General features: G+C 37.2%; 1 pseudogene; it reads left to right on the top strand.

Annotated features, from left to right (window-relative positions):
• The first annotated feature begins 5,023 nt into the window (after nucleotides 1-5,023).
• On the top strand, nucleotides 5,024-18,372 carry LOC125137372 (probable ATP-dependent RNA helicase DDX10; annotated as a pseudogene).
• The last annotated feature ends 5,226 nt before the right edge of the window (nucleotides 18,373-23,598 follow it).

The following is a 23,598-nucleotide window of genomic DNA, read 5'->3' as shown; positions in this document are numbered from 1 at the left end:
CCATTATCTTTTTCCCTCTCCAAGAAGCGCAAGGTGATTCCTCATTGTGGTTTTGATTTTCTATTTTCCTAGTGATTACTGATGTTGAGCATATTTTCATGTATCATTTGACCATTTGTACATCTACTTTGGAAAAATATCTATTCAAGTCCTCTACCTATTTTTAACTTGGATTTATTATTTTGTTTTGTTTTGTATTTACTCTTGATGATACACATTCAGGTGGCTTATTAACCTTTTATCAGGTATATGGTTTGCATATTTTCTCCTATTCCAAAATTAGCTTTTCATTTTGCTAATCATTTCTTTTTTGCATGTAGTTTTGTTTTGTTTTTTTTAGTTTGATAGTACTACTTGTTTATTTTTGATTTTGTTGATTGGATATTTGACTTCATATTCAAAAGAATCATTGCCAAGACTAATGTCAAGGAATTTTTCTGTTACGTTTTCTTCCAATAGTTTTATAGTTTCGGGTCATACATTTAAGTCTTTAATACATAGCAAGTTAATTATGAGAGCAGTGTAAAATCAGGGTCCAATTTTATTTTTTTGGCATGTGAATAGCTAGTTTTCCCAAAGCCATTTATTGAAGAGACAACTCTTTCCTCGTTGAATTTTCTTGGCTCCTTTGTCAAATTTTAGTTGACCATATCTGTGTAGATTTAGTTCTGGGTTCTTGATTCAGAGTATATGGGTCAGTTTTTTATGTAATTACTATTTACTAAATTTTTATGACTATAGCTTGTAATAGAGTTTTAAATAAGATATTATGTTTCCAGCTTTTTTGTTATTTCTCTGGATTTCTTTGGATATTTGGGATCTTTTATAGTTCCATAAGAATTTTTAAATTGTTTTATCTTCCATTTTTGCTAAAAATGTCATTAAAAATTTTACCAGGACTGCACTGAATCTATAAATAGCTTTGAGTAGTATAGGTATTTTAATAATGTCAGTTTTTGTAATATATAAACAGGACATATCTTTCCATTTTTTTCTCTTCTTAATTTAGCGATGTCTTAAAATTTTCAGTGTATGATTATTCCACCCCTTTAGTTAAATTTGTCCCCAAGTATTTTATATATATTTTTATGCTACTATAAATGGAATCATTCTCTATCTTTTTTTTCAGATAGTTAAGGGTTAGTATATAGAAACAAAACTGATTTTTCATTAGGATTTTCTGTATATAAGACCATTTCTTCTTCAGTGAGGGACACTTACACTCCTTTTCTGATTTGGAAGTCTTTCAATATTTTTATTGCCTAATTTCTGTGGAAGTCATTCTAGTTCCATGTTGATTAGGAGTAGTGGTAGAGAGTACTTTTGCCTTGTTTGTGATCTTAGCTGGAAAGATTTCAACACTTCACTATTGAGTATAATGTTAGCTGTGGGTTTGTCATTTATGGTCTTCATAATGCTGAGGTGTATTCCCTCTAAACCCAATTTGTTGAGAGTTTTTATCCTGAAAGAATATTGAGTTTTGTCAAATGCTTTTTTCTAAATCCACTGAGATGATGATGTGATTTTATCTTCCTTTCTATTAATGTGGTACATCACTTGTATTGATTGGCTTATGTTGAACTATCCTGGCATTCCAGTGATAAATTCTGCTTGATTACGGTATATTGTCCTTTACTGTGCTATTGAATTTATTTTGTAGGGAAGGCAAGGAGCCTGGATGTAAGATCCAGCCTTGGGCTGGGGTATGTTAAAAGCCTGGGTTCATATGGGGTAGTTACACTATTTTGATTCCAGCCAAGAGCCAGGGTTTATAGTGGCTGATTCATATCCTCAGGCCATATGAGATTCCAGGGACAATGGGGGCCCATCAGGGGCCTGATGCCATGGGATCCTCCCAAGGCTGTGGAAGCCAACTGATCCTGGGGTGAGATGGAATCCTGAGTGGCTAGACTGCCAAGAACTTGATGCAGGGAACCCATTCATTGCTGGGGTTGGACTAGGATGCTATGTTTGCAGGAGCTTATGGGGGTCCTGAGCCCCCCCGTGTCATGCAGGCCATAGAAACTTGCTGGCACCTTGTTCAACCGGGAAGCTGTAATTGCTGGAGTCCTCCAGCATCCTCGTGTTATGAAAGTCACATGTGGCCAAGGGAGCTGGAAGGTGCCAAGGGGAGCTGAAGGCCTGTGTTCATGGTAGCCCACGGGGAGCTTCCTAAGGCCATGGGAGTTAGAATGGTCCTGGAGTGGGCTGGCTCCAGGATCCATAGTGAAGTCAATGCTCACTTTCCTTTCCTTCCTCCATGGGATGGATGTGTGTCTCTCTCTGCCCTGGGGCATGCTGGCTTAGGCGGGTAGTTATGAGTGTAGTGTAAATCTACCTTTCTTATCTTCCTCAATGCAACCTTTTCTTATTTCTTGCTTTATCTGAGCACTGTAATCTCTCACTTGGAATCCTTAGCTGTTGTGAATGTATTTTCATGTATAGGTACTTTTCTAAATAGATGTTGTGGGGGTTGCTGAGCACTGGAAACTCCTATGCCACCATTTTGCTCGTGTTTCTCTTTAAATAATTCTTAAGGAAGAAATAAAATGTGTAAGTTTATCAAGACTTGTAAAACTATTGCTACTACTGATATGAATGATGTAAGGACTATAAAATGAAGGAACAAATACAAGCAACATGCACATTAAGAACATACATATAGTAGTCCTTTCAGAAAAGTCAAGGAAAATTAGGTCAGATGAATGAATTTTTTGTATTCTAATATTTAAATACTTGAAGATATATTTAAGACAAAAGGTTTATGCTTTTCGATGAGTAAAGACAATTTAGAACACCCATTATTTAGTTGGTTTCTTCCAACTTCTACCTAGAAAGCAGTCTTTGACATAATTAAATTCTCTTGAGAAATGTAAAACAATCAATGTCTGCTCCACAATATGATTAGGAGTGATCACACGGCAAGTATAAGCATCTTTGGAATACTTGAAAAATCATTTATTTCATCCATTACACATAGAAAAACATTTAAGGGGAAAGTGTCTTCTCACAATTATGCAATATATCTGAGATTTATTGTCCTTCAAGACCTACACACAAACCAACTAGATGGTACAAATATATGAATGTGTTTTTTTATATTTTTCATGAACAGTGAGCTGTGACAAAGAACTTTGAAGGAGACAAACTAGAGATAGAAAAATAATACATGTTTTATGAATAAAGGATAGATGTTATGTTCAATAATTAATTGTAGAAAAATAATAGAGAAATAAAGACTGAAATGGAAATTGGGATACCATCCTCTGACCTCTGATAACCATTGAAAAGCTACCATTCAAGAATATCTTTCATTTCTTACTTTAATTATTTATCTCTAAATTCATCAAAAGATACCAGGTAAGATCACTGCAACATACCATCAGAACACCAGGTCTCAGCTAATCCACTAACCAGTCCCGGGAGCTCTGTCAAACCCCTAAGCCTCTCTAAGCTTTCCTTCCTTCAGTCCTTTCTCAGTCTCTTGAGAATCTGTGGACTAGATTCTTAGATAACACAGAATACTTGCTTTCAAGAAATTCCCAGTCCACTTAAGGGGAGGATGAGGATATTATATGCCTACCTATAATAAGGCTTTGATCAAAGTTCCCATCAGCTGTTGCTGCTGATAAAGATTTGTCTCAGTGTAATGATTCAAGCTCTGGACACTCATGTAGCACCAAAGCAAACACTCTAATGGCCAACAAGATTGCTAGGAAACATCCCCATTGTCTCAGGAGAAATAATTCACCTCGTCAATTTTTAATCACTTGGTCTATAACATAGTCATGATGATAACTATCTTGCGCTCTTGTAGAACTAAGCAAAAAAGAATCTCCGTATAAAATACACAGAATATTTCTGCCACCAGATATAACAGCATTTATTAATAACATTTTATCCTCATCATCACCAACACTATCATCATCATAACTATATTTTTTTCCTTTGAGCCGGATTTGGTTGATGAAACTCATGACTCGAAGATAATTATTGAATCATCTAATAAAATCTTGGTCCTGCCGAGGAATAGTGACATTAGGCGTGTTGTTTACCTACTGATTACTGTGTCTCAGTTTTCTTGTTTTCAAAATAAGGATGCTAATATTCTTTACCTCACAGGGATTGATGGGAGGGTTAAATGGAATGCAGGTTCATCTACTTCGCCACAAACACAGTTCAAAGCCATGGCAGCTTGGTGCTGGGATGCAGAGAATAGTTTCTGGGGGAGGAACTTAGTGGTGCCCCACCCACCACTGAGGCATGTGCTGCCTCTGCAAGGGCTTGCTGCAAAACAAATGCTTAACACTATTTTTGCTGTTCATCTATTTTCTTAAAAGTGAAAAAGATCTTTGGATTTATTTGACTAGCAAAAATAAGTACTAATGTAGGTCTCACAAAAGTGTGTGGTAGCCTCGAGCGAACTTTCTGGAAACTAAAGGATACCTGTAAAACATATTAGTGACAGGAGTTTCAAGCACATGGTAAGCGATCAAAAAAGATATTTTATTATTACAAATATTAATATTAAATAAATTCCTTTCTTTTATTTAGCCTTTATTTGAAAAATAGCAAAAAATAACAAATGGCCATTATTGCTATTAATAGTGATAGTAGATTTATCAGCAGCATGAATTGCTGGAAGTTCTTAAGGAAAGGACACAGCATTAGTGGCAGTAGTCACTATTAAGTGAAGTCATAAAAACAGTAGGAATCTGAAAATAGGAGGGGTTAAGTCATCAATGACTCAATGACTTAGGTTGAGTCATCCTTTTATTATCAACCTAGAATTTCTTATCCAATTTATGAGGTTATTCCAACAGGAAGAAGATCCCTTTCCTCAGACAATGAGCCCCTAAGACAGATAGACTGCAGGTAACACAACAAGAGACCTAGACATGTCTGTGAGGGTGGGAGAAAGTCTGAGGATTTTGAAAAGCAATGAGTGAAAAAAAAAAAAGTGACAGTTCACGCTGGATGGAGGAGAAAGTAATTCTGGCTGTACAGTGAAGAAATAGAAAGTATGTCTGGGAAGGAAAGATCAGCTGATGATATTAGGCAGCTGTGTGGAGGCTGGACGACTAGGAAGAGTGTCAGGATCATCAACGTGAATAAATTGGAGGTCAGGAGATCAGACTGCTCATCAGTCAGTGTCACCGGTGATGAATGTTTCCAGGGGAAAGGTCAGTCGATGAGAGGTGACGGGAGTATTCCAGGGAACAGAGCTCTTCTGTTAAACAGCAGGCCTTTGGAATACTGACACGTGACCATTAAACCTGTCACATCAGTGCGCAAGGGCCAAATCGAATCAGAGTGAGGATTCCACGAGTTTTGATAAATGGAAAAAAAAACAAAAAAGCAGATCAAAATTAAATGTCTTTCCTCTGAACTATGACTTTCAGGTAACTTATGTAAAAATGTCAAGCCATTTCTACGTAACATACTCCTTTAAAAAAGTAGGTGCTTGATATCTAAACACATACAGAAGAAGCCAATTTACTGTCTTTGTCTCCAATTGTTTGCAAGCTTATAAAGCCATAACCAGTCAATCCCAGGTAAAGAGCTCTGCTGACCAAAGACAATGCCTGAAATTAAAGCAAGGCTCACTTTTAAATGAGTGACTGGGACTGACAATTCATGGAGTCAGAGTGGATGCTGAACTCATATTTAGATCAACAGCAAATACATTTATCAGGCCTGTTATGATGAGCAAAATGGGCTGGAATCACACAGACTCAGTTTTAAGAATCATTACAAGTGTGACTTGGTGCATATTATTTAATTTTTCTGAGGCACGATTTCTAAAAATGGGAATAATAAACTCTATTTCAGATTTTATTATATCTCAATAAAATAATATATATGGAGTACTAGTAAAGTGACAGACATTAGTTACATCAATAAATGAGTATGTGTTTTCATGTATATAGGTGTGTGTTACAAAATTTGGCCTTATTTTGTTTATTTATGGATGTATGTATGTATGTATTTATTTATTTATTTTTAGGGCCACACCTGTGGTATATGGAGGTTCCCAGGCTAGGGGTTGAATCAGAACTACAGGAGTTCCTGTCGTGGCTCAGCTGTTAACAAACCAGACTAGCATTATGAGGACGCGGGTTCCATCCCTGGCCTCCCTCAGTGGGTTCAAGATCTGGTGTTGCCATAAGCAGTAGTGTGGGTCTCAGGCATGGCTTGGATCCTGCGTTGCTGTGACTGTGGTATAGACCAGCAGCTACAGTTCCAGTTGGACACCTACCCTGGAAAATGAGCCGAAGGGTGCGGCCCTAAAAGACAAAAAGACAAAAAAAAACAAAAAAAACTACAGCTGCCATCCTGTGCCACAGTCACAGCAATGCCAGATATGAGCCCCATCTGTGATACACTACAGCTCACAGTAATGCTCAACCCACTAAGCAGGGCCAGGGATCGAACCCACATCCTCATGGATACAAGTCAGGTTCATTACTGCTGAGGCACAGTGGGAACCCCCGGGCTTGTTTTAAATCTTAATACTAATTTGATACTTAGAATTCATTTTTTCAACAAATATATATTGGGTGGGTCTCACATACTGTTTAAGTGCCAGAGACCTAGCAGTGACCCAAACAGCTGAAGTCTCAACCTCATAGAACTTGTATTCTAGTGAGAGAGAGGCAGGTGATTATGTACCAACATTGTGTGTACGACAATGTTAATCCGGGTGCATATAGCAGAAGCAAAGAGCCTTGGGGGCAAATGCGGGAAGAAATGTCAATTTAGAAATAGGTGGTCCCTTGTGGGGCTTAGAGGGAGTGGCCATCAGTGAAAAGATAAACTGTAAAGGCCTGAGGATGAGGAAGGAAAGTGTGTAGGCAACGGGAGAAGCACACTTCGGGCAGAGGGAAGAAACTGGTAAAGACTGAGTCAGAACATGCAAGGAGAACAGGGTGGCTGAAGCCGAGTGAGCCTCCGTTTTCTAGCTTGAACAGCAATAATAAGATTAGCAATATCTTCACCAGGTATTGTGGGAATTTTAAGATAGCGATTCCTGGAGACAGATTTAAAAGAGTAACTGGAACATCAGGTCAATTCCTGTGACTCCTTTGCTGGTGACTTTTGATGGTTTCTCATCCCCCTCAGAGTACAAAGTGGAACCCCTCAAATGGCCTCCAGGGTCCAGTGTGATCACAGCTGCGTCTCTGCACTTCCCCACTAAAGCCATTCGTGCTCACTCTGCTTCAGCCACACTGTTCTTGCATGTGCTGACTCAGTCTTTGCAGATCCCCAGGTCTCCGTAACCACTGATATCTGCAGATCACCTCCCTTTCCTAAATCACAGGCATCTCTGTGATAAAATCGGGCCTCCTCCCCCTGGAGCCCCAGCTGTTTGGATCCTGCTGTGGGAGATTGTGAGCCACCACGCAGTGTTGGACAGCTGCAACCTCAGTTCAGAAGGAAAAGAGGACCACAGGTCTCTGCTACTGAAATCTTTGACTGGTTTGTGCGTGTGTTATAGATAAGCACAGGGAATGAGTCTCTCTTTCTAAAACATTTGAATACCTCACTTTTATCTCATCATTTGGCTCCTACACCTACAGAGAGTGAAGCAGCAGTCAGCTTCTAAGTCAGAAATGCTCTTAATCTAAAATAATTTACTTGCATTCATTTTATGAAAATGTTAAAACCACAACAATATTATGCATAGATTTGAGCCCAGTTGCTCTGTGTTTTCTCAGACTCCATGACTTGCCTTTTGCCATACAGTGTTTTCCTGTGAGTCTTTATAGATTCTAAAACATTCTAGGACCAGAAACAGTAAATGAGAACTTGGGGGGCATTCTATCAGCCCCCAAGTCATTTTATGTGCAACATTTAACTTAGTCAAACCAAATGGTAATTTGAGACCCATGTGTATTCAACTGCCAAGAAGTCTTTTTATTTTAAACAGCTTTTATTTCTTGTAATAATATCCCTAAAATATCCCTTATTGTATATTCACCTTCTTAATTATAGTATGTTTAGTTGTCAATGTCCTAGAGATACTTTAACTAATTAAGTCTCTGAGCACATTGATTAAATTATTTACATTTCCTAGATCTAGAGAAAGGAAAAAAAAATTGGTGAAAGGTTAACCTAGAATACTTCACAAAGAAAATGAATACCAATTTAAAAAAATTTTTAAGATAATCAAATGCTCAAGATATACTCTTATTGCCAATTAAATATAATACATTCTAGGATAAGTCATTCTGTTCTTAAAACTGTGCCCCCAGGTATGTTCCTCCCTTGAATAATTGTCTTTTATTGTCCTAGTAATTTAACATGGTGAACATGCTAATATTACTAACTTACCCTAGGGTTGCCCATTATGCCTGAACTATCTTTAAAAAGGATCTGGTCTGCAAAAACTCATTCTCAGACCTCTTTATAAATTTTGAAGAGCTATGAGTCAATTCAACCAGCCCATAATGTTAATTAATTAATCCAACAATAAGGACACAATGGGAATTACAGGCCAGACAGGTTTGTCTGACTCTAGAGAGTCAGAAATGGAATGGCAGTCAATCTGAGCTCATTGACACTGGGACAAGATAAGAATGTTGATGGTATGGAGGAGGCAAGGCGTTAATACTTGCTCATGCATTAAGCATGAATCTGGACTGTGGTATACACAAAGAGGCTTGCTTGGTTACTTGTTTCCTTGCTTTTTTATTTATTTATTTATTTATTTATTTCCCCAATGGGTAGTTTACAATCTCATGGGGTATTAAGTTTGCACCTTATTTAAAGAAAATTGTATTTTTTCCCTTAGTAGAACCTCTCTCTTTCCAGAGGGGAAGAAAGTCATATTTCCAAAACCTAGTCAATAAATAGATATCATTTTTACTGTTGTTTTGCCTCAGGATGTCACTAGTTTTGAAGGAGTTCTAGAAGAAAAATGGTAAATCATTAGTGGGAATCACTAGTGTGTTGGCTTTACCTTCTTCAGGAGATGGTTATCTCACTGCGTTTTGGTATGGTTATCCTATCCATAGGACAAATTGAATCCCCTACTGGAGAGCTCTTTCTTAAAAGCAGTTTGGTATTTTTGGTGTCAATCCATCATCAGTAAAAGACATGAGGGTTTCACTTGTGGTCTCTCGCTGCTGTAACAAATTAACACAGTTTGTGGCCTAAAACCCCCAAAATGTATGATCATAACTGTTCTAAGGGTAAACTCTCCAAAATGGGCCTCACTGGGCTAAGATCAAGATGTCAGCAAGGCTGCATTTCTTCTGAAGGATTTAAGGCATAATCTAGTCCTCGCCTTTTCCAGCACTTAGAGATGGCTGCCATTCTTAGTTTATGGCCACTTTCTCCAACTTCAAACCAGCAACACAGCATTTTAACATCACTCTCTGACTCTGGTTTCTTCATCTGCCTCTCTGTTCTATTTTAAAAAGAATCCTCTTGTTGTTACTTTGAGCCCACCTGGATAATACAGGATTATCTACTTTAAGTCAGCTGTAAAATTCATTACATTTGCAAACTTAACTCCCAATTTCTATGTAACCTGACATATTCAGATTCTAGGGATTAGGGCATGCATCTCTTTGGAAAACCCTAATTCTGCCTACCACAGGGGTTTGATCAAGAACTTCTAGGGACTTTCTCTTGACTGGTTTTGGCAGACTCTCAGGTACACCTATATAACCACTAGCAAATGTGGTTATACAGACGTAGAGACTGGTCTCTGAGCCCAGAGGGTCCCTGCCTGGATCATGAAGCGAAGAGGAGTTAAACTTATCTTGATACTTCCTTGAACTCTTTACCTTTTCTCATTCTTGAACCCTTAGCAAAGCTTTGTGTCCCTCCTTCCTCATTGTACTGGTCACGTTTGTAGGTAGTAAGAGATTATATGTGAGTCCATGTTTGGGCCAGAGGAAGCTTAAGTGATATTTATTGACCAAGGAGAAAGTCATTCTTGGGGAATATTCTTTGAGACTGTGAGTATTGTATTCATTTATACTTGTCATTTTTCATCTCTTATCAGTATTGGAGAAGGTTGGCTTGACTTTTTAATATGGCATGCTTCTTTCCATGGAATTTGCCTGGCTTCTTCAACAGATCTTTAATATTACCTGAAGGTGTGTGTTTCAAACCCCTCTTTACATCCAAGCTTCTTTTATCATTAGTACTGCACATGGTCTCACTGATTCTAAGACTCCAATCTCCACCCTGACTTTGGGATATATCTCCTGTTTGAAGATACGACAATTAATCCTGTTCTTCTGTTTCCAAGGTAATAGGAGAAAATGCTACTTCAAGATTTATCCACATTTGGTTTTTCCTCATAAAACATCTTACAACAACAACTTTTAGTTCCAGAAATAATTTCATCCATAAATTATAAAGCTACAAGGAAATATATAACATTTATTAGTTTGATAAGTACTCAGACATTGAGATATATTCATGGGAATGTTGTCTTAATAGCACAATAAAATATCAAAAATTAAAACCAGAAGTTTAAACAAAATAAAACCGTATGTTATTATGTGTGATCTCATCAGACTTGTGCCTTTTGTACATTTAGGTGGAGTCACTAAGCCCATTCTCTCGATGTTTCATTTTATAACAAATGTCTTATATTAAGATAGCACTGGACTTGCACTGGCCCCTTACTCTCATGGAAGATGGGTGATCTAGTATGTTAGGGAGAAGAAACTAGGTAGGTCGAGCTCAAACTTTACTATCCATTCAGCTCTAGTCTGGCCTCCAAGAAGCTTGAAGTCTGGTCCATTGCTGTCCCCCACAGTTAAGTTTATTGGTAAAGGCTCATTCTGTGTAGAAGAAGCCCTGACGCTGGAGAGCAACATCTGTTATCAAACAGTGAGCTGTGCTCTCCAGAAGTTCCATCAATTATATTAATTCTATTTTTATCGCCACATGGAAACCTCCTTTATATATCTCTTGGCTGGTTTGGAAGTTGATTGGGAGATATGAGTGTCATTTGTTAAGATCCTTCAAATATTAATATTCTATGAATAATATAGGAAGCATATGGGGGCATAGGGTCAAAAAGTTCTGCAGAATTGGACTCCTTGTTCTTTTCTTGCAATTAAAAAGTTTTGCATTCTTGGGTAAATCATTTAGATTCCATGAAACTTTGTTTTTCAGTCATTAGACTGAGGAGAATGGGCTAGATTAAGGCTTTTCAAACCCTAAAGAACTTGCAACCCCAATAGAGAAGTGGAGGAGAGCCAACTAGAGGAGAAGCAACTTTGTACTTCCCACATCTGCTTTAATAAAAGCAGCTCTACTTCTAGAAAATATTGAGCTTCCCAAGAGGACACTGCAACTAAATATTTGAAAACAATTTCACTAGATGATGTCTATAATTTCTTCCATCTCTGACACAGTGTGGCTCCATGTAAAATGCACAGGCGATGACTTGGTTTAACCGAATTGTGTAGGCTTGGACATAAATATTGACCTAAGTTTGGTTCTTGATGATAACACACACAATGACATTGGACAAAGTTCACAACAGTGTTCTTGGATGGATGATGGATATAGATTTATCTATCTATCTGTAGATAGATACATACATAGATAGGTCATTGTTTTTTAATTTAAATAGAGGAGTATGTGGGTAATTCCTGAAACCACAGCGTATTCAATAACTGTAAAGTCATTCCTGCTCTCTTCTTTCCATTTTTCAAAAGAAAAGCCTATTCAGTAATAACATCAAATATTTATATGATGCTTTAAAACATTTTTACACATGCCTTGTCTCATTCGATTCACATGATTGTCTAGTAGAAGTCCACATTAATTTCCTCCTCTTTAAAGTGCGTAAACTGGTTCAGTGGTCTGCTCAAGGTCATGTTGCTAATAAATGTCAGGTTTGGGGTTTGAACCTGAGCTCTCCAAAGTTGAGTCTGTCCTATGTCTCTAGACTAATAAGCCGGCTCTGAATGAGTCATACATATTCAGTTACACCCATCCTCATCACTTTTTCTGGTTCAACTCACCCATGCAACTCCTGTAAAATGAAATTGGCAATTGTTTATGGCATCGGCAGCGGGTTGTTATGTCAGCTCATCTACTGAGGCAGCCATTGTGAATAACATGTGCAGTGACCCCTCAGTGTGAAGTCTAGCACCTATGTCATACTTGTCATTGTTCTGCATTAATATCTAGCCTGCTACTCCTTAAATACACTTCCCAAGTATTTGCCTAAAAGTGTTTGCTCTCAAAGCAACTTGACTTCCATGTTTGAAAAAAGCGTAGACTGATAAGCATGCTTTTAGATGTGTAAACACAATATTTGATTTCTTCATAAATGAAATAAATAATATTTCAAAGAAGGATTTTTGGAATTCCCATTGTGGCTCAGCAGGTTAAGAACCTGACGTAGTATCCATGAGGATGCAGTTCAATCCCTAGACTCACTCAGTGGGCTAAGGATATGGTGTTGCCACAAGCTGCAACATGGGTCACAGATGCAGCTTGGATCGGTGTTGCTGTGGCTGTGGCTTAGGCCAGCAGCTACAGCTCCAATTTGATCCGTAGCCCAGGAACTTCCATATGCTGCAGATGTGGCCCTAAAGAGAAGAGGAAAAAAAAGTCAAAGAAGGGTTTTAATACCTCAAGCTCTTAATATGTCTTGAAAAAAGTTGTTTAGAGACAACTTTTGTTGATTTGTTTACAAGAAGACAAATTCCTTGGAAAATATAACCCATTTATGCCCATGTAATAATTACTTTTTTCAAGTAAAACAAAACAAGCAATGGAGCTTTGTTTTCTGTAAAGGTATTTTTACTACAATTCTACTACAAATAGAGTTCCTTTAATTTCTTTGAATTAATCCCAAATCCCAACTAATTTCCCACACCCTCCTTACTCTTTCTATTCTATTTTCTCAAGCCACTCATGAAAAACAACTAATAAAGAGATAAACAGCAATTAAAAACAACAAACCATGAAGCACATACCCACAGGGCTAGCAGGAAAATGAATGAAGATTATAAATGCTCTATCGCCTTTTAAACATGTGGTGTTCATTGACGCCTCTCTTTCTTTCATACCTCACATCTAATTCTAAGTCAAATATTGCCACCTTAACCTTAACAATATATCCAGAATTTGATCCAGTCTCATTACCTCCTATTCATCGGCTACACCCACCATCATTGATTATTTCAATGCCTCTTAACTGACCTATCCTGTCTTTCTTTCATTTCAAACTCTGCAGTGACTGCCCATCTCACTGAATCTAACACCTGCAATTCTTATAAAGGACTATGAGGTCTTATAAATTCTAGCTTCTTGTTAGTTTTCTCCCTAATCTTTCCTGTCTTTCTTCTGTTCCAGGCACATTGACCTCCTTATTGTTCTGCACACACACGAAGCCCAGGTACCACCCACCTAGGGCCTTTTACTACAATTGCCTTTTCTTGGAAAGTCCTCTGAGATCTCAGTCAGGGCCTTCCCTCTTTCCTGCATGGGTCTCTGTACTGCCTCATTTTCAGGATCTAGTTTGGTCATACAATTTATAGCAACATTAGCTATGTAACTTTTCACAAGCCCATCAGCTTTACTTCCCTGCTTTGTAAAATGAGAAAATTCATATGCAAGTCACTAGTAACTGTGACATTTCAGTGAGGCCATGCATATGAAAATAAAGTTTTAAATTTTGTTATAAATATTTAGGTTGTTATCATCGTATAATATTTTACTCCATTAACTATTCATGATAACTTTCTAACACAGTGGTGGGGAAAATCCCCCAAAACATATTCTGGAGGATCCCATGTAATCAGAACCCAGGAGGATGCATAAGCTCCACTGGTTATAAAAGGAGACTTCAAAGTGGAAAATAAGTTCAGTGTAGGCTACTCTGAGAAGTGGCATGGAAAGAGGTTAAATCTTGGGTCAGGTTATTTTTTGCTAATACTTTTCTTTTTTTTTAAATGGCCACACTTGCAGCGTATGAAGTTCCCTGGCAAGGGATTAAATTTGAGCCACAGCTGTGACCCACACCACATTTATGGCAATGCCAGATCCTTTAACCCACTGCACTGGGCTAGGGATCTAACCTGTGCCCCCTCAGCAACCTGAATGGCTGAAGCTAGATTTTTAACCAACTCTGCTACAGCAGGAACTCCAACTAACCTTTGTGATTTTAATAAAAGCATTTCATTCATTTCACCACTTCTCATTTCCATCTCCGACAGCACTCAATAACTACTTACTTTTTAGGTTGTTGGCCAAATAATTACTTCCTTCACAACATACTCCCTATGTTCCACACAGATTATTTTGGATTGATTTTTTATGTTTCTACAGAACATCAGACTTTATCATCTTAATATTCCATAAATGCAAAAAATTTGTCAGTGTATGTCTCCAATGAAAACTCCATAGGAACATGACACGAACCATATATTTTGTTCTCACTGTATTTACAGCACCTAGCCTAGCACTGTATCTGTTATGTATCACATGTTTGAAATTTTTTAGTGAACAATAATGCATTTTTTAAAAAGAATATGTGTCAGTAATATATCTCAACTTTGAGTCCTTGTAATACAATCCACTTCTCCATAGGGATATTAATTCTTTTGCCTTTTGTTAGACCTTTCATATATATGGCTTTTCTTCTAGATTTTTACTATCTATATGCTTTATCAACTTCATGCTATCCACCATATATTTATTATCTATTACAATAATATTTCGGTGCATATTATGTACTACATATTATTTTAAGTTGTTTAAGTTTATACATTTTTTAAGTTGTATGTAATAACTCATTTGATATGCTGGACTCACTCTATGTGTAGGTCTCTAATATGCTTCTCCATCTTATACAAGAGTAATCTAAGTTAAAGGAAATTATATATATTGTCTAAGGCGACACAGGTGGGATATACAAGGCCAGAATCTTAAATGGTGAATTTTCAGAACTTATATTCTACCAGGAACAAAAAGAGATGAATAAGAAAGCTTCCCAGACATGTAAATTAAGTATTTAGTAGTATAGAAATATAATTAAATAGATAACTTTGATATAATTGTTATTGATGATTGGATTTCCCATTGCATATAGTAAATGTCTTGGCACTCAGTAGATTCTCAAAAAGTTGGTCCCCGAGCCAACTTCAGCCACAGGAGGGAAGATGCCAGAAATAAAAGAGGCTACAACTCTCATCTGTAAAAATGTCACCACACCAAAAGCCTATAAAAATGAAACGAAAGAGAACTATAACTCAGATAAGGGAGAAAGAAAAAACCCCAGAAAATCAGCTAAGTGATCAGGAGATCCTCAGCCTCCAGGAAAAAGACTTTAGACTGTTGATGCTGAAGATAATGCAAGACATTGGAAATAAACTGGAGGCAAAGATGATATTGAAAGCGAGAGGATGGAAGAAAATAGTCCATGCAAGTGGGGATCAAAAGAAAGCCGGAGTAGCAATACTCCTATCAGACAAAATAGACTTTAATATAAAGAATATTTTGTGGTTTTTGGCCATCTGTATGACTTCTTTGGAGAACTGTCTGTTTAGATATTCTGCCCATTTTTGGATGGGGTTGTTTGCTTTTTTGGTATGGAGCTGAAGAAGGTGTTTATAAATTTTGGAGATTAATCCCTTGTCAATTGATTCACTTGCAAAGATTTTCTCCCATTCTGTGGGTTGTCTTTTCATGTTGTTTAGGGTTTCCTTTGCTGTGCAGAAACTTTTCAGTTTGATTAGGTCCCATTTGTTTATTTTTGTTTATACTGTCATTAAGAGGTGGATCTGAGAAGATGTTGCTGTCATTTATGTCAGATAGTGTTTGGCCTATGTTTTCCTCTAAGAATTTTATAGTGTCTGGTCTTATACCTAGGTCTTTAATCCATTTGGATTTTATTTTTATGGTGTTAGGGAGTGTTCTAATTTTATTCTTTTCCATGTGGCTGTCCACTTTTCCCAGCACCACTTATTGAACAAGATGTCCTTTCTCCATTGTATATTCTTGCCTCCTTTGTCATAGATTAGTTGGCTATAGGTGCATGGGTTTAATTCTGGGCTTTTTATCCTGTTTCACTGATCTCTATTTCTGTCTTTGTGCCAGTACCATATGGTTTTGATGATTGTTGCTTTGTAGTATAGTCTGAAGTCTGGGAGCCTGATTCCTCCAGCTCCATTTTTCTTTTTCAGGATGTCTTTGGCTATTCTGGGCATTTAGTGCTTCCAAACAATTTAAAATATTTTGTTCAAGTTCTGTGAAAAACATCCTTGGTAATTTGATAGGGATTGCATTGACTCTGTATATTGCCTTAGGTAGTATAGTCATTTTAATAATATTAACTCTTCCAATCCAAGAGCATGTTATGTCTTTCCATCTATTTGTGTCACATTTGATTTCTTCCATCAGTATCTTATACTTTTCAGAGTACAGGTCTTTTGTCTCTTTGGGTAGGTTTACTCACCTTACACCAGCCAGAATGGCCATCATCAAAACGTCTACAAACAATAAGTGCTGGAGAGGGTGTGGAGAAAAAGGAACCCTAGTACACTGTTGGTGGGATTGTAAATTGGTGCAACCACTGTGGAAAATGGTATGGAGATCCCTCAGGAAACAAAGAATAGAACTATCATTTGAACCAGCAATCCCACTCCTGAGCTTCTATCCAGAGAAAACCATGAATCAAAAAGATACATGTACTCCATTGTTCATTGGAGCACTATTTGCAATAGCCAAGACATGGAAACAACCTAAATGTCCATCAACAGAGGAGTGGATAAAGATGTGGTACCTATACACAAGGGAATATTATTCAGTCATTAAAAGGAATGAAATAACGGCATTTATAGCAGCATGGATGGACCTAGAAATCATCATGCTAAGTGAAGTCAGTCTGACAATGAGACACCAATATCACTTACATGTGGAATCTGAAAAAAGGACACAATGAACTTCTTGACAGAACAGATACTGACTCACAGACTTTGAAAAACTTATGGTTTCTAAAGGAGACAGTTTCGGGGTTGGGGGGATACACTGAGGGTATGGGATGGAAATCCTATAAAACTGGATTGTGATGATCATTGTACAACTATAAATGTAATACATTCATTGAGTAATTAAAAAAATGTTTGTTTAATGAAGAATTGTTTGATTTTAGCATGTCACTTACCCTGGACTCTTCATACCCCCCCCCCAAAAAATAGGGCATGTAGATTTTGATTAGATTTTATTTGGAACAAAATTACGTAGATTGTGAACTGCAGTTTAAAAAAAAATGGGATATATTCCTTTTTGAGAAGACACCTGAAGAAGAAAGTATATTTTTATTTAGTTGTAGAGAGGTTTAGTATGTCTACTGAGGGTTCTGCCAGCTATTGGGCTTCCTGATATTTCTATCCTTGACCTCTGTGTTTGGCAGCAGCAGTGAAGAGAATAGAGGTCTATAATGAATTTGTCCTCAAGAGATCCTCAATACTCTTTGCAGGTGATATTACAGCCAGAGGGCTGGTCTTTCTGACCGTGAATTGGGTTCTTCAGCTTGATTGTCCTTAGGATGCCAACACGTATATTCAGAATCATGTAAAACTTTCAAGTACAAAGAGAATGGTGACACTTTATTAATTTTGCTTTCCTCAGAAGGAAAAGAAATGGCACAGAACCTTCTCCAGAAGAAAGAGCCTATGAAGGAAATAAAAATCAATGCAGAAAAATCTTAGAGATGTCCAGAATAAAAAAAATGGAATTGATTTTAGCCCAAGTTAAAGATTCAAAAGAAGGAGCACATTAATATTTTGTCTTCTACATTCATTCAGAGTATCTGATGAAGGGTAAAAATTTATTTGATGTGGGAAAATTACGGATGCCTGAATGTGCCTTGTCTTTTGATCTTGCTGTGTCACCATGGGTAAAATTTCTTTAGAAAAGGCAGGAACAACCCACTAAAGAATTAGTAGTGGAGGTTCCCATTGTGGCACAGTAGAAACGGATCCGACTAGTATCCATGAGGGTGTGGGTTTGATACTTAGCCTTTCTCAGTGGGTAGGAGATCTGGCCCTAAAGAGAAAAAAAAATTAAAAAGAATTGCTAGTGAGTCAAGATGAAAAAATAATTGTGGCAAGGGCTCCATCCTTCACCAATGATTGAGTGGAAGAACTTAGACTCTACTTCAATGAGAAAATGTCCATCCTTCAGAAAGGTGAGAGAAGTACAGAGTGGCTAATGGTGTTAGTTATGAAGAAGAAAAAGAGAAGGAAGATGAAGAAAAAAATGGAAGAGAAACTCGGAAAAGCAAAAAGATCTCAGTCCCAATCAGTTCCTAACATTGACGAGGTACAAACAATCAAGGAAACATCAATGAAGTTTTTAGATGGAAATGATAATGAAAGGTAGAGGGACTCAACGCTGATTTCTTTTCTTTTCTTTCTTTCCTTTCTTTTTTTTTTTTTTTTTTTTTTAAGGGCTGTACCCGACACACATGGAGGTTCTCAGGTCAGGGGTCGAATCAGAGCTGTAGCCTCTGGCCTACACCACAGCCTCAGCAATGCCAGATCCAAGCTGCCTCTGTGACCTACACCACAGCTCAAGGCAATGCCGGATCTTTAACCCGCTGAGTGAAGGATGGAAACTAAGTCCTCAGAGATGCTGGTCAGATTCATTTCTGTTGAGCTACAATGGGAACTCCTTGATGCTGATTTCTTTAAGATGAAATGTGCTTGGGTTAGACCTTAAAGAGACTAAATCATTACAGAAGAAAGAACCTTCTAACTCCACTGCCAAGAAAAAGTGACCAAGGTCACAGAAGTGAAAAAAGTCCTAAAAAGGAATATATATGATATATTTCTGCTTTTATCTGTAAAATTTCTTGAAGAAATACATACATACATGTATATATTTAGTATTCCTATTGCACTTATATACCGTTTTCTAGAATATTTTTGAAGTCACAAAATGTATTATTTATTCAATTTACATTTACTTACATCACTTTTCTAGGGAACTTCATCCATGCAAATGGACTGGTTCATGATAGCTTCTTAACTTCAGTGCAATTATCGTGTGTAGTGTCTGCAAATATCTCAAAGGAGTTGTTAAATTTCTATAATCAAAAACGTAAATGCAGCATGAAGAGAACACATTTCATAGACGTATGGAGCTAGAAAAAAACCTTAATATATAGGTGGTCTCTTTTCAGCTGAGACAATAGAAGCACAGAAAGGTTAAGTGACCTCGCCAGCATCACGCAGAGTACTAATTCCCAAAGGAGTGCTCAGACCATGTTACTTCTCCATTAATTCTCCGGTGAATCATTTTATGGCTTGAAGACTCCCTATGCAATAAAAATTTATTGGCCATGTGTCAGGAACTTTGCTAGGTGCTGGAGTTACAACAATTTATGAGACATAGCCTGTGCCCTAAAGGACATCACAGTCTAATGGTAAAGGTGGGCAAAAAACATGCTATAGAATCTAATAAGTAAAAGGCATGCAGAAGAGGGACACATAACCCAGCTAGAGGGGTCAGAGCAGAGGCATTGGATAGAGTGACCTCTAATCTGAGTCTTAAAGGATAATTAAAGATACAAATTTTCCAGGTAGAGTGGGGGAGTGGGTAGGAGAAAGTTTATGTGTACAAAGGGATTAGGTAGGCAAAGATAAACATAGGCAAAAGCAGTGTGATATATTGGAAAGGGATTGAGGTGTAGAAAAAATAAAGGCAATTCATTGCCGCTGGAATATGAAAGGTGAAAAGGAAGATAGTGGGAACTAAGTCTGCATGAGTAGATCCAAACTTTACAATGCATGATAAGCTTTACATAGAAAATGTAGGGTGACTATAGAATTTTCAGTAGAAGTGTAACAGTTGGATTTGTATTCATGGGACCCTGGAAACAGCAAAATCCAGAGTAAAGAACAAAAGCAAAGAGATGAGCTAGAGACTTGATGAAATAATTTAATTTTGAGATTCTGGGGACATGACTAGGACAGAGAGATTTATATGAAAGCAGAGGAGTGATAGATAAATAGATAGATGCTAGATAGATATGAATATAGCTATATACATGATATGAAATATATATTTATTTTATATATTAATTTGATGTGAAATATTTAGAACTTGGTAAATAATTGAACATGGTGTCTGAAGGTAAAAGAAAAGTGAATATGACAGCTAAATTCTTGAGAGATGACTTAGAGGTGACCAACTCAAATGGTATAGAATTAAGTGGAGATTTAATTGGCACATAGTCAATATATAGAGATTAGTCATATTCAGGTAAAGGGATTCAGCAGAGGTTAATGTGAATGTGATGAAAGTGACTTGAGCAATCTATACAAGTGAGATTAGTGTGAAACTATGTAATTGGATGCCCTTTGGAAAACATAGGAGTAAAAAGAGCATAATGGGTAGTGAAAGAGGAGGTGATAGGCAAGGTAGAAAAGGTAGAGCTACGAAGAGAGGCAGGAGGGAATGATGTTATAGAATCCAAAAGAAACATCATTTCAAGATAGGAGTTGCTAATTAAATACAGAATAGAGGTTAAGGAAGAATAGAAAATGCCCATTGAATTTGAGAATTTAACATTATCGATATCATGTATACCAACAATTTAAAGAGTTTCTTATCATTATTGTGGAGGGATTGGGAGCTGAGAAAATGGAGATAGAGAATGTAGTGTTGATTATTTTGAAGTAATGGATTAGAATGGCTTGGAAAGGATAATATAAAGATAAGAGCTTGAGAGTAATGTCATTCAAAGATGAAATTATTTAGGCTAGTGAATATTTACCATTGCTAAGAAGACTTTGTGAATAAAGAAGAAATTAAAGATAGAAAGGCTAGAGGGTGGAGCCCTGACCGTAAAAGATCCCTAAAGTGTCAAGGGTTGATGAGAGCAAAAGCACCAATAGAGTCAAAGCTTGGCTAAGAATAGGAAGAGGGATCTCCTTCTCTGGAAATACAGAAAAGGAAATAAGTATAGATAGTAATGAAGTTTTGGATCAGACAGAAGGAAGTTGGAAAAGATTGTGCATAAAAATGTTATTTTTTAAGCAAACCAAGGCGTTGTCTAGTTATTATCTGTGTGATATTGTCCTAACATTGCTGAACTTACATTAAGACAGAAGAAAAGAGAGTCAAAGAATTGGTCAAAGAATTGGTGTCAAAGAGTTAAGGCATTTATGTTCATTGAGCTTAATTTAATTATTTATTATTTTAATTAAACAATTTAATTTAATTATTTTAATTGTAGTAAATGTGAAGGTGTGAGGTTCTTGGAAGGACAAGATTTAGTGGTCATAGAGTCATGTTTAATTTTAAAATTTCTTTTACGCTATTTCCCCTGGGGAAAAAAAAAAAAAGGTTCGTGAAATGATGGTATAGGAAGAAATGATGAAAGTTGAACATAGATGAAACCAATAAAGGGAGGAAGCCGAGGACTTTATAGATGAAACCAATAAAGGGAGGAAGCCGAGGACTTTGGAATCTGGTTAGTTGGATGGATTTTGTTCATAATTATTGATGTCTGCTAGATATAATATGCTGAACCTGTCTAGGATATGAGGTTTTAAACCATGCGTAGAACACTTCAGTACAAGTTGTTTGTGGACAGGGGTTGATGAATGACTGGAATAATAAAAGCCAGATGGAATTATCCATGATGGGCTTGGTAGAATGAACATTCTCTATTGTTGAGTCCTATAGAGGAAGTGATACCCTTAGGCAGAGTCAGAGTTAAGAGAATGCCAGGTAGTAGAGAAAAAAGTCCAAGAAGAAGGTGAAGAAATTAAGTAGATAAGCCCTCTTTTTCCAGAAAAAAAAAAAAAAAACAGTTGAAAGGATTCAGAAATGAAATACGATTCAAAAGGGATAAGGCTAGGGAAAATACTGAGAAATAGAAGGAAAAATAACTATTTTTGATCCCTCCAAAGAAGCTGAATAGGCATTCACCAAAAATTTGGTTCCAATGTAAATGCTAATGATGTTATGTATATGTACCAGGAAGTTTTTTATTAGTCAAATAATGAAGATTTCTGGGAGAGCAGGAATGAGCTCCAAAGCTTGTCCAAGAATGTCTTGAGAGAATAGAGAAAGTAGATTAATTTGGGGGTTTAGGGTGGTTAGAGAATTAGGCTGGGGTGAGGACTTCAGTGCAACAGCTTGGGTTTATGAGACTTGATCTCCCCACAGGCACCAAAAGAGAGAGAAGGTAAGCTTTCTTATAAACTTGCCTAGATGTGGGGTAGAAAGGGAAGGTGGTGGTGGAGCTTGAAAGATGTCAGCAATTAAATGTTAAATATGGAGTCAGACTCCTTATTAACAAGGGGTTTGCCTTTCCTTCAGTGACCAAGGATTATATGGGTAAGATAAACAGAAATTTCAGAGTTAAGGCATTTATGTTGATTAAGTTTAAACTATTCACACATATATTCCAGTCACCATGAGCACTGGAAACAAGAAATCAAAGTGGCAAAGAGCAGAGTTCCCATCATGGCTCAGTGGAAACAAAACAGACTAGTATCCATGAGGACGCAGGTTTGATCCCTGGTCTCCCTCAGTGGGTTAAGGATCCAGCATTGCCATGAGCTGTGGTGTAGGTCACAGACACGGCTTGCAGCTGCAGCTCCAATTTGACCCCTAGCCTGGGAACTTGCATATGCTATGCGTGCAGCCCTCAAAAAAAAGACAGAAAAAAAAAACCGGCAAAGACAAGGAAACTAGGACTCACGGAAAGATTTCCATTCTAAAGGAGAAGTGGAGCCTTGAACGCAGAAACTAAAGCCTAAATGTTTAATCCAGCCAAAAGACAAGACATAAGGTAAGATTCAAATGCCAAAGCTGCGGATCAGAAGTTCACAAGTTTTCAGGAATTTGGCTGGTCTAAGCCTGCAGGTGAAGGTTATTGTTGACTATAGCTGGGAAATGCCAGAGCTGTGTCACATTTTCAAGATTGTACAGCCTTGTTAGCAGAAAGGAAAATGTATACTTTGAATCAATAAATGCCATATTTTACCTGTAGGAGACAAATAAGAACCAAGACTGTTGTTGGAGTGAAGCCTAGAATTATCAAAGTTTAAGACATTGTGCTAAGTTTATAAACCCATATGTTTTATCCTCTTAGTTAATTCAAAGAGGAAAGCAAAGAGATTTTTCAGCTCCTTAGGTCAAGCAACCTGTCTGAGAAGGCTTGAGAAGAGGATAAAAACTCTTACTGGTTTTTGTGACAAGACTATCTGGCCACAGATGAAATTCAAGGAGAGCCAAGATAGTAACACAAGTGGAGGTTAGCCTTATATTAAATTGTTTACTTTTTTTTTCTAGAAATCAACCTGCTCCATTAAACTCCTGCTTGCATTTAGCAGGTTTTTTTTCTCTAAACCAATATCTCATAACACACGGATATTTTCCAAACATATTTATGGTATAGTTGAAAAGAATTCCCACCAGTAACACACTGTCAAAGACATCATCACTGAAACTAAGTGTTTTACAGAGTCATGGATCTTATGGAGGGGTCTAATAATATTACTCTCTCTGGGGCAAAAATAAATGATGACTAGGATGGCTTTTCAAAATGGAGAACCAGTGTCGTAATAGAAGGAAGAGGACTTTGAAAAT

The sequence above is a fragment of the Phacochoerus africanus genome, chromosome 10 (genome assembly GCF_016906955.1).
Source record: "Phacochoerus africanus isolate WHEZ1 chromosome 10, ROS_Pafr_v1, whole genome shotgun sequence".
Lineage (NCBI taxonomy): Eukaryota > Metazoa > Chordata > Mammalia > Artiodactyla > Suidae > Phacochoerus > Phacochoerus africanus.
This window is presented reverse-complemented; position numbering and strand designations above follow the sequence as displayed.